Source organism: Silene latifolia, chromosome 6 (genome assembly GCF_048544455.1).
Source record: "Silene latifolia isolate original U9 population chromosome 6, ASM4854445v1, whole genome shotgun sequence".
Lineage (NCBI taxonomy): Eukaryota > Viridiplantae > Streptophyta > Magnoliopsida > Caryophyllales > Caryophyllaceae > Silene > Silene latifolia.
Genome location: NC_133531.1, coordinates 104467371 through 104479875, shown reverse-complemented (window position 1 = coordinate 104479875; position 12505 = coordinate 104467371).

Sequence of the window (12505 nt, the reverse complement as noted above, 5' to 3'; positions counted from 1 at the left end):
ACCACCGTATATTTGTCCCGAACCTCGTTTCTCTTATTTTCCGACTCGTTAAGCCTAAATTTAGTTGTATTGCCCAAATTACCCTTTTCTCTAACATTACAATTTACCCCCAAATCTCCCAAGACATTTCTATACACCCTAATTCCCCTAATTCATAATCTTATCTCATTCCTCCATTATTAACTTCCCTTTGTGTGTTCATCTCTCTCACAATTTCTAGATCCCAAAAGCAATTTAGTGTTTGCAATTTAGTTCTGTTGTGTAATTGACGGGTGCATCAATTGTTGTTGTTGCTGCAATATCGGAATCTGAGTGGTAGTTTGCTGAAGATAATGCATCAACTGGGGACTGACAGAGCAGACACACCTCTCAAATTATGCAAATTGGATGATAACAAGGCTTGATACTGCTGAGTTTGACTATTAACAGAAAGCATACCCATGGATTGGAAATTCAAGGAATTAAGCCCTTGCTGAGTTTGACTATTAACAGAAAGCATACCCATGGATTGGAAATTCAAGGAATTAAGCCCTTGCTCTCCACCACAATAAGCTGTTCGTAGGGTTATCCATTATTTGATGCAAAATTCAGAACTTTTTTTTTCATTTTAAATGAAGCAAAGACCCACAACTCTTTTCTTTTAACTTTTATAATTTAGTGGAACACAGGTGTAATTAATTACTCACTGAACATTCATTAGGGATGGTATTGGGAAGTAAACGGTTGATCGATGTAACTGGGGATGGTATTGATCTGATGAATTAGGGAATAACTGGGGAATTAGGGGGTTAGGGATAATAAATTGGGGAAAGAATGGGATTTGTTCGTCGAGGGTACCCAGTAATCAGGTAGTAAGGGTTATTTGGGTAATCCGAGTAATTTATCACTTAGCGAGTCGGAAAATAAGAAAAATGAGACTCGGGATAAATATACGGTGGTGATTGGGGAATATACAAGGAAGGTGAGAGGTTATTTGTAAAAAAACAAATACAAGGTGATAATTTGTAAAAATATGTAAATACGTGATGGTTATTTGTAATTTATCCAAATAAAAATCACAAATTAGGGTTTTATTTTTTGTCGTTGAAAAGATTGATTGACCAAATTATGATGAGCAAGTTAAATTATCAATGGCCAGAATCAACTAAAGAAAATTAAATGACCAAGTTATCAATGAGTATAGCTTGCTTTGCTTTCTTCATCAATGGTGTGGCGTTTCTTTTTAATAAATCATGGGCACACAGCATAACACCATCAGTGACCACCAATCCTCCACCATAACCACCCTGCGTCGTCGGCCAACACCGAACGACCGTCGATTGACTTCTGTCACCGACGTCCTCTTCCCCTCTCCCTGTCATCAGACAGTTTCCGGGGGGCACCTAGCCTGGTGGTCCATTGGGGCATTTATTGTGGATTTTTTTTTTTTTTTTTTTTTTTTTTTTTTTTTTAAGTTTTGATTTATCTTTCTCTTTGTGGGGTGAGAAATGAGAGGGATAAACTCGGAATAGGATGTAAAAATGTGCGGAATTTAGTAAAATTGTGTGCGGGATTTAGCATGTCCCAAAAAAATAAGGAAAAATTGATGAGAATAATCTCACTTTTAGATCGTCTTCCATGAATAATTTCAGCTTTCAATAATCTATAAAATAATCTCGGCTTTAAACCCCATATTCTTTAAACAATCCCTCTACAAAAATGAACTGTTATAGTAGGTAACGTGACCATCTTCAAACGGTTGATCAATTCCTCCGCACTGTCACTCGGTTTTTTACAAAATTAAAAAACCTCAGACACTAATTTCAAATTCAATTTAGGAAATAAATGGGTAACAAAACGTCATAAAACATGAAAATGTAACACGATGACCTCGTTTCATAATTTCGATTAGCTAGAGCTTGACCTAAACCTCTGGTTGTAAGATATTTCATAAAATAAATAAGTATTATATTAATATTTAATTAAGTTATTTTATGGAAATTAAGTTGGTCAATTGTATGGTGGAATTTACCTAGGATTCTGTTTCCACTATTATCTCCCATAACTTACCATTTACAATTTAGGAAACTGTTCAGTTGGCTCTTTGATGGCAAGAGTCTATATAAGAGGAACATATTTATTCTGATTAAGGTTGACTAAGCCTACCTCTTTAAGAAAATACACCATCTAAATTGTGAGGCCGAGGGTTGGAAACCAAGTCAGATTTGGGATATCAGAAATTGGGTCATTCATTAAGACAGATCAATTATTTCAAGCAATGGCTGGAGGTAAGTAATCGATCTCTTTTATCGCTTCCGCATTCAGTTTATACATGTTCATTATGAGATTAAAACATGTTAATTTTAGACTATAAAACTTACAGTTGGTATCAGAGCGAATAATCGCCTCTGTCTTGCTTGAATATGAAAACCTAAATTTCCCTTCTGACTTTGTATGCTGCGATCCAGAATTTATTTTGCAACTATTAATGAATCTGTTTCGTGGTATGATATTAGATCTGGAAAAAAATCTTCAATATTTTGTTGTTGTTGTTGTTGTACTCGCTTGCTGTGACATAACGAACACATGTTGTACTGCTTAGCTCGCTTTATTCCATATACGAGTACCTATGTTTCGTAAATTTGTTTTGAAAATTTGCGCAAGTTGCATTCCCCATGAATACTTCAGTGAGTTTGCCATGTCTTAATTCCATCGTGACTATTAGGTAGAATAGATTGGAAATTGCTAGCATAAGGTAATGGCATGATATTCGGATACTGTGCTTGTTAATTGTCATGGATACCTTTTGTCTGTTGTGGGCTATGTTTCATTCGGTCCTTATCTATTGTATATTTAACTGTTTTGATAAGAAGTATTGTCTTAGACCAATTGTGTTTTTTGGTCATTAAGACTTCTCTATACATTGAGCTATTAGTATATAGACTAAAATTAATGTTGAGTAATTCAAAATTTTGTTTGTTAGAGAATAGCCACAGCATCTCTAATTAATTGAAATTTTATTTTGGAATCACGTGTGGAAACTAGACATAATTTGTGATTAGTCATATGTATATAATGAGACTTACCCACAGGAATCTTGTTGTATGTATTTGTATGTCTATTTAGGATAATATATTGAATCTTGTTTCTTAATCTACCCACAGGAGTTAAGAGACGTATATGATTTGATAGTATTGTCATAAAGTTAAAATTTATATGTATCTAATTGAGTAAGACTTTAGCCCACATGCAAGTTTTATGTCTCTAAATTCATATTTGAGCATGATTTACATTGGTAAAGCATGATTAAATTTAAAGTCTCAATTTTGGTAATAAGCATGTTATTTTATTATATTTGCAGTAATTTTACCTGGGAGTTCTGTTGATGTTAAATTTGACATTCCTGAATTGAATGGTGATAACTATAAGGTCTGGAAAGAGAAAATACTACTGCAGTTGGGATGGTTAGATATTGATTATGCTATTCGGAAAGACGAACCACCTAAAGTAACTAAAGAAAACACTAAAGAAGCAATTGATCTTTATGAAAAGTGAGAGAAATCTAATCGTCTCTCCATTATGTTCATAAAGACCAGAATGTGTGCTAGTATTCGTGGTTCTGTCGATCAACATACTAAGGTTAAAGATCTAATTAAGGCCATCGATGAGCAGTTTGCAACTTCTGATAAAACTCTTGCTAGTACCTTAATAATGAAGTTTTCATCTTTGAGGCTCACCGAGACTAAGGGTGTGCATGATTATATCATGCGCATGAGGGACATTGCAGCTCATCTTAAGACTTTGGAAGTTACCATGTCTGACACTTTCCTCGTGCACTTCATTTTATGCACTATTCCTCCAAAATATGCTCCTTTTAAGATCTCTTACAACACATAAGGATAAATGGTCAATTAATGAACTTATGGCCATATGTGTTCAAGAGGAGGGCAGATTGTTAATGGAGGAAGGTGAAAAGGTAAACCTTACTGTTGCTTCTTCTTCAAAGAGGCAAAAGGATCACAATAAAGATAAGGGAAAGGGGAAGATTTCAGCTGAGCTAGCCATTAAAAAGGAGTCTACGTGTTTCTTCTGTAAAAAGAAGGGACACATGAAGATAGACTGCATTAAGTTTAAGGCTTGGCTAAAGAAGAAAGGTAATTTTCATGCGTTTGTTTGTTATGAATCTAATATGGTTAATGTTTATCATAATACATGGTGGATTGATTCTGGAACTATAATCCATGTTTCGAATACCTTGCAGGGTATGACAAACCTAAGGAAACCAGTAGGCAGTGAACTTTCAATCTATTCAGAAAACCAGATTAGTTCACATGTGGAGGCCATTGGAACATGCAGTTTAATATTAAGTAGTGGTTTTATTTTGCATTTGGAAAAGACATTCACAAATAGGATTATACATCCAGTTGTACCATAAGCATGGTACAACCAAGTATAAGAATCCGAGCTTATGTGTATTCTTTCTGAGCTAATTTAAATTTCATGTTTTTAATGTGTAAATGAATGAACTCAATACTTTCTAATAAAGCTCATATTCTTTAATATAAAGCTCGGATACTTTGACACAAAGCTCAGGTTCTACACCGTACAACATATACAACTGGTTGTATAGTCCATGAATTGAAAGACATTTTATGTTCCGAATTTCTCTAGAAATTTTATTTCAGCATCAAGACTTGTACCTTTAGGTTTTACCTTTAATTTTTCAGACTCTAAATTCAGTATTCTCAGAAATTTTGAAATTATTGGTTATGGTATTTTGTCTGATAATTTATATCGTCTTGAACTGCAAAATAATATTACTCATAATTCAATGCATGTCAATGCTGGTTTAAAACGTTGTATTATGAATGAGAATTCCTCTATTTTGTGGCACTGGAGATTGGAACATATCTCCATTGAGAGGGTAAAAAGATTAGTAAAATATGGAGTACTTGATACTTTAGACTTTACTGATTTTGATACTTGTGTTAGTTGCATTAAGGGTAAGCAAACTAATATGCCTAAAAAAGGTGCAAAGAGAAGTTCTAGCCTATTAGAAATCATACATACGGATATTTGTTGTCCGAACATGAACGCGAATGATCCAAAATATTTTATCACCTTTATTGATGATTACTCACGTTATATGTATCTTTACTTACTTCGTTCTAAAGATGAAGCTTTTGATGCCTTTAAATTGTTTAAGGCTGAAGTAGAGAACCTATGCGGTAAGCGCATTCAGATTGTGAGATCTGATAGAGGTGGTGAATACTGATGCCTGTCGTTGTGTGCACCAAATATAATATTTATAATACCTATTAAAACTAACAGAAGTTAGTGGTAACAGGGTCGAACCACAGAGAGGCGGGGGAGTTTCTATTATTTAATATTCTAGTCTTAGGGTAACAATTTGAGGGGGTTTGAATTTTGTCTAAGTCTAAATGCAAATGAAATAAATAAACAAATAAAAACAACCAAATAATAAGATGATGTAAACAAATAAAAGAAAGGAGCTAGGATGATCGGGTCACTATAGCTACGATGACACATAAGTCTAGGTAAGTCTCGAAATACAGTCGTGGCTGATGGGTATGACAAGTCCTCTCGGTCCAAGTCAACTAATAGCCCCTCTCGGTCTATGCTATTAGACCCTAGGTGTCACTAATACTAACTTTCGTTCTTGACTAGTGATCCTAATGCCTAAATTACATTATCTTTCGATCTAGCAATTTAGCCGTCTTAATTCGTTAATCTAAGTCCTTCCCTATCTTTCGATCTACGGGTTGGTCAAAACTAAGCATCAAACAAGTCTCCGCTAGGTCTCATTGATAGATATTGCACTTAACGATTCAAACGAAGCGAATCAGACACGAAGGTGGTCGATCGACCAGCTACCCCAGTCGATCGACCAACCGACTCAGTCGACCGACCAGATAAGTCAGTCGGTCGACCAAGCCCTAATTCGAGGGTAACCTATTTTAATGCCATCTACGCTAATAGCTCGCCTACATCCTAGCAAGGGTGATTTAGCTACACATACTAACAACGATAACCATAATGTAATTTGCGATTAAAGGAATAGAATTCATAATTAAACTAGAAGAACAATTAAATTGCATAAAACGTTAATGACGGTTTCGGGATATCTACACTAGCAATTCTAAACTAAAAGGCAAATAAAGTGAACTGTAAATTAAAAGGGAATAATACTGAAATAGCAAAGCAGAAGAAGATCCGAAACAAAGCTTTATTGAGAAATAAAGTATGAAGAACAATCTAACGTATTGAATAATTAATTGCAAGCTATTGATAACCTAATAGGAACTGAATGATGAATACAGGATATGAGGTTACGTTATATAGAGTTTTTTCACGTAACCCATATCTAAAAACCTAATTACAATGGGCTTAATCCACATCTTTTATTTCCGTCTAACAGCTATGGTGGTCGACCGACCACATGCTACGGTCGACCGACCAACTATCGGGCTTAGCAATGCTACTGTTCACGTTCTGAATCTGGCGCTGTTACTTATGCGGTCGACCGACCATAGGGCACAGTCGGTCGACTGATGTAGCTGATAATTTGCTTCCAAATTTGTCTTTCAAGCTCCGAAATGCGTGCCAACCTTGTTCCTCGAGCATTCTCCTTATGTCCAATCCTATGCTAAGCGCTCCGGGACAGATTTGGTCCATTTCCCACTGAATTCTTCACATTCCTACAAAATCACACGAAAAGGAAGAAATACACGAAACAAGGGAAATAGTAGCATAAACTACTCAATTGAGGTCTGAAATGCGTGTGAAATGAGGTGCAAAACATCATATATTAGACACGCATCAAACTTCCCCAAACCAAACCCTTGCTTGTCCCCAAGCAAGAACTAGACTCGATCTTGGAACCTAATGGAACGAGTTCAATCTCAGAGCGAAATGCAACAAGTAAAGCCTAAACCAATTTAATGCTACAAATCAACAATCAATTAGTAATATAAACCATGCAAACGAGTTATGTAGTCGTTAAAAACTTGCTGAACCGTAAACTATAGAGACTTATCATTTTGGACTCTCACGGGTCCCTCATATCACACATAAGCACAGGTGAATATATGTAAAAGATAGAAAGAATTCATTTTGTAGTGACACTCACCTAACTACGACCTATAAGAACATGCCTGCAATCTAATATGAAAATAATCTCTACAACCGTACATACGCATTCCAACCATAAAGGACCATGACACATGCCGAGGTAAATATGGATATGTGAGGAAAAGGGTAAGAAGGGGCTAAAATGAATTTGGATATGAGGAGTAATAAGCCAAGCTAGTACTACAATCCAAACTATAAGCGGATCCCAACTTCAAACTCAATGTAAATGATACAATATGGTGCCAAATTGAAGCACAAAACTCACAACCTCCATAGAATTCAACTCCCCAAAGAATATAAATGATAACATGGGAGTGAAAATCACCAAATCATAATAATTGAAACATGTGATTTTTTTCAAACTGCAGTAACTTGGTCGACCGACCATAGGGGACGGTCGGTCGACTGAATGTCGGGTCTGATATAATTTTTTCGAATTCTGTTTTTCTTTTTTTTCTTTTTCTTTTCAATTCTTTTCTTCCCACATTTCTCCAACAACATAATTGAGCATATGACCAAATTTGCAATAAAACATTCCCACAAACACAAGTACTAGCTCGGATAAGGTAGGCTAAATTATAGTCTGTAGTTTATGAGACAAAAAGGCTAATTTGGCTAATGAGAGGCTATTGGGCAAAAATGAGGAAAGGGACCTCTACCACATGTGTCAACAAACCACAAACCAAATGCGTACAGGTATTAAGCAGATTAAGTTCATATTTAAGCATATTGATAAAACATGTCTCATAAGGAGTACTACTCACATTCCTAGATAAACCGGTCACAGATGACACCAGTTATAGGCTCTAAAACTCAGAAAATGACGTAGTTTGCCAAAAATCTAAGTCAAGTCTCAAGTTCAGCAAATAAATTAACAAAAACTCGTAGACTATGCAAATGATTCTACTAATAACATGTCAATTAGCAAGGCTTAGGCATAAACAGATGCAAATGCAATGTCATCATTGAAATACTATCGTTCCGACTCAACCTATATGCTAAAATAAACGTGCATTTTTTGAATTTTTTTTGAAATTTTTGATTTTTTTTTTGGTATTTTGGTATATATGGAGAAATTAAATAACAATGCAAACAGAATAATTAAACGTGAATGCAAAAACAAATGAATGTTATGCAAAACCCTTACCCAAACCAAATCACACAATGTCCCCATTGTGCAAAATCATGTATAAGAAGCGAAAAAGGAAATGGGAATTTGCATTTAAAGAACTACAACTAAATAAGACATAAGAGATAAAGATGTCGGGAACTCACAAGATTTAAGCGCAAACGGAAACCTCCCCAAACCAGCTCGAGCTAGGAGGTTCCGGTAGCCAGCAATGCTACCATAAGATACCTGAAAGACAGAAAAGCAAACATCATTCGGAAATAAAAGAACTTGGGCGGGAAAAATGTGCATGGAATTTAAAGTAGAAGAAAACGAGAGTTAAGTATAGCAGCGTTGGTGGTCGACCGACCGATGGGGCTGGTCGACCGACCACACGACGGGTGAATAGTGCTCTCTGGAAGCAGCAACCCGGTCGATCGACCAAGGGAACCGGTCGACCGACCACTGTACCTGACACATAACCTATTTTTGTTCGAAATAACTCAATAGATTGAGTTATCATGGTCTACAAACCTGCAAATGCACAATATATACGCGCCCAAAATTCGCGCAAACCCAATAAAAATAGTCTATAGTCTTAAAAATCCTAAAGTAAACCAAACAAAGCAAAGTCTCGCGCAAACCAAAAACAGTAAAAAGTCTTAAATGCGATAAATTGTCTTAAAAACTCAAGCAATAAAATGTTTATCCGCGAAAAATGCGGAAAATCTCCGACCATGGCTTCTGGCTACACGAAGTACCCTCCATGGTGGTTATCTTCTCAGCACTCCAATCCACAACATCGTCCGACAGATCTACATCTGACGCATCCTCCCAATTGTCATCTGACTCCTCAAGCTCCAAGTCAGAAACTGTAACTTTGGCCGGCTCATCCTCTTCAGGCTCCTCGTTAGTGCCATAGCTCAAGCATCCAAGACCGCCGCGCTGAACAATAGGCTCAACTGGAGTAACGGGCAGCTCATCCTTCCCCAAACCAGCTCCTACAATAGATGAAACAGACAAATCGTCCTCCAATTTGCTCCCAATCGGGGGCGGAGGTGTCACAACAGCAGGAATAATGGGTACAGGCAATAAAGTAGGAACATCAGAAATGACCACAGAAGACGGTTTAGCAGAAATAGCATTGCATGTAACAGCCCACATGGGATCCTTCTTTCTAGCGGTTTGAGTAAAAACAATGGACTGTTTGCCCACCCTAAAGGTTAAGGTCCGCTCCCCAACATCAATTATTGCACCAGCAGTGTGCAAAAATGGTCTCCCTAGAATGATAGGTATATGATCATCCTCGGGCATGTCTAGGACAATAAAGTCAACAGGGAAAAAGAATTTCCCTATTTGGACAGGAATGTCCTCTAAGACTCCTATCGGCTGGACCGCAGAGCGATCAGCCATCTGGACAGTCATGTTGGTCACGACAAATTTGGTCAAGCCTAATTTCTTCGCTAGACTTAAGGACATGACACTAATGCTAGCCCCCAAATCACATAAGGCTTTCTCTATGGGAAAGGTGCCAATAGAACATGGGACGAGAGAAACCCGGATCGGCTAATTTAGGGGCGATCTCAGGTAAGATAGGAGCTAGACTCCTCGGTAAAAGCCACGGACTGGACAGGCTCAAGTGACCGCTTTTTAGTTAAAAGCTGTTTCATGAATTTCATGTAAGCGGGCACTTGATTGACCAACTCAAGGAAAGGTACCTGAACATTTAAACTACGAATCACATCTTTGAATTTATCGAAAGATACCTGTTCTTTGGTCGGAATTAGCCTCTCCGGATATGGGACGCGAATAGTACCATACGTAGTTGGAGCTCTTCTCAAAAATCTCGGAGTTGAATCGCCTTGGAACAAGAATTCACGCAAGTTATCAGGCATAGATGGGCGATAAGGCTCAGCGTCAACAGCACTGGTGGTCGGTCGACCACCCTCCTCGGTCGGTCGACCATGGACGATTTTACCCTAATTGCCAGAAGCATCAGAGAAGTCTTCTAGAACAGCTTCAGTGGTCGACCGACTGGGTGATGCGGTCGGTCAACTGCTTCCACTGCTATACGTCTTCTGTTTCTTCCCCTTTTCAGCAGCCTTTTTCTTTCCTTTAGCATTTTCAACTGTAGGACCCTCAAGTGTAGACCCACTCCTGGTAGTAATAGCATTAAGGGTCTCCTTCTTTTGGTCCGGCTGCGATGGTAGTTGCCCAGGAGCTCGAGTTGCACTCTTGCTTGCCAGTTGAGCAATTTGAGTTTCCAACATTTTCATTCCAGCTTCTCTAGCTTGAGACTCTTTCAACAACAGATTTTTCAACTCGGCAAAATCGGAGCCATGGGACTGCTGCTGCTGCTGCGGGACATACGGAGGCTTTTGAAACTGTTGTTGCTGCTTATGTAGAGGCACATAGTTATGCTGCTGCGGAGGTGGAGTCGGATTTTGGACATTCTGGCTAGACCACCTCAGATTCGGATGAACATTCGGCTCAAAATACGTGTTTGTCTGCCTATAATGTTGAAAAGCAGCACACGTCTCATTAGGAGTAGTACAAAAATCAGCTACATGACCATCTATTCCACATCTCTTGCAGACGAAAGGACCGTCTGACACAGCATTCACTTGATAGATCCCTCCTCTTGAAGCTCCTCCCAACTCGTACTTATCAAATCTGGCCGCGAGAGCCTCTAAAGCAGCTACAGAAGAGGATTCAGCAGCTCTCCTTTGATTACCTCGAGAATTTCCATGCTCAGCTCTATGGGTGGCCATGTCTTCAATTATATTCCACCCCTTAGTCTCTCCAACATTCTCCTGGAATCTGCCGTTAGCTGCGACATCCAGGATAGCCCTCTGATCAACATAGAGCCTATTGTAGAATTGATTGCATAGGCTCCATTGCTCGAACCCATGGTGCAGAATAGATCGCACCAGTCTCTTGAAACGGACCCATGCCTCATGAAAATCCTCATCAGGACCTTGCTTGAAAACTGTGATCTGAGCCCTAATCGCATTGGTCTTCGATGCAGAGAAATATTTCTTATAAAATGCCAGGGCCAACGAATTCCAATCGGTAATCCCATTAGCAGCTCGGTCCAGGTCTCGGTATCACTCCCTAGCAGCATCACGGAGTGAGAATATAAACATCGTCTCCTTTACCTGGTCCTGGATCACACCTGCAGGTGGGGGTATAGAACAGCAATAATCAATAAATATCTCCATATGCTTGGCTGCATCTTCATTTGCAGCTCCCCCGGATTGGTTTCTCTCAACCAAGTTGATGTAGGACGGCTTTGCTTCAAATTTTCTTTCCGTCCCACCTGGCAATGCGAATCCCTTATAGAGATTCTCAGCTTTCGGCTCGGAGTAACTGGCAATGCTAGCTTCCTGGGCCATTTCTTCAAAATCTGGTGAGGTAACGGTATCGGTTGAAGAAACTGGAGATGATGGTGGGTTCTCCTCAAATAATTCGTTCTCGTAAAAACTAGAATGAGAACCAGGCTCTTCCTCTGACTGTTGTTCTTGAAATAATCTCCTCTTCACGTGCAAAGTTCTTTCAAGCTCGAGATCAAGGGGAAATAATTCGCCTTGTTGAGACCTGCGCATAAGATAAAACTACACAAAAACAATGAGAAAAGTTTAAGGAACAAAAGCTCCTTAAACTAAGAAAAAGACTAAAATAATAAAATAATAAAAACTAGCGCTGCCTCCCCGGCAACGGCGCTAAAATGTGATGCCTGTCGTTGTGTGCACCAAAAATAATATTTATAATACCTATTAAAACTAACAAAAGTTAGTGGTAACAGGGTCGAACCACAGAGAGGCGGAGGAGTTTCTATTATTTAATATTCTAGTCTTAGGGTAACAATTTGAGGGGGTCTGGATTTTGTCTAAGTCTAAATGCAAATGAAATAAATAAGCAAATAAAAACAAGCATATAATAAGATGATGTAAACAAATAAAAGAAAGGAGCTAGGATGATCGGGTCACTATAGCTATGATGGCACATAAGTCTAGGTAAGTCTCGAAATACAGTCGTGGGTGATGGGTATGACAAGTCCTCTCGGTCCAAGTCAACTAATAGCCCCTCTCGGCGTATGCTATTAGTCCCTAGGTGTCACTAATACTAACTTTCGTTCTTGGACGGTTCCAAAGCATGGCTTCATAGCCTGGATATTTCACCATGGAAATATGAATACTAGAAGTAAATTACACAAGTTAGGAATCAGTGAGGATAGTACCTGTTACATATGCGGACGATTGGAGG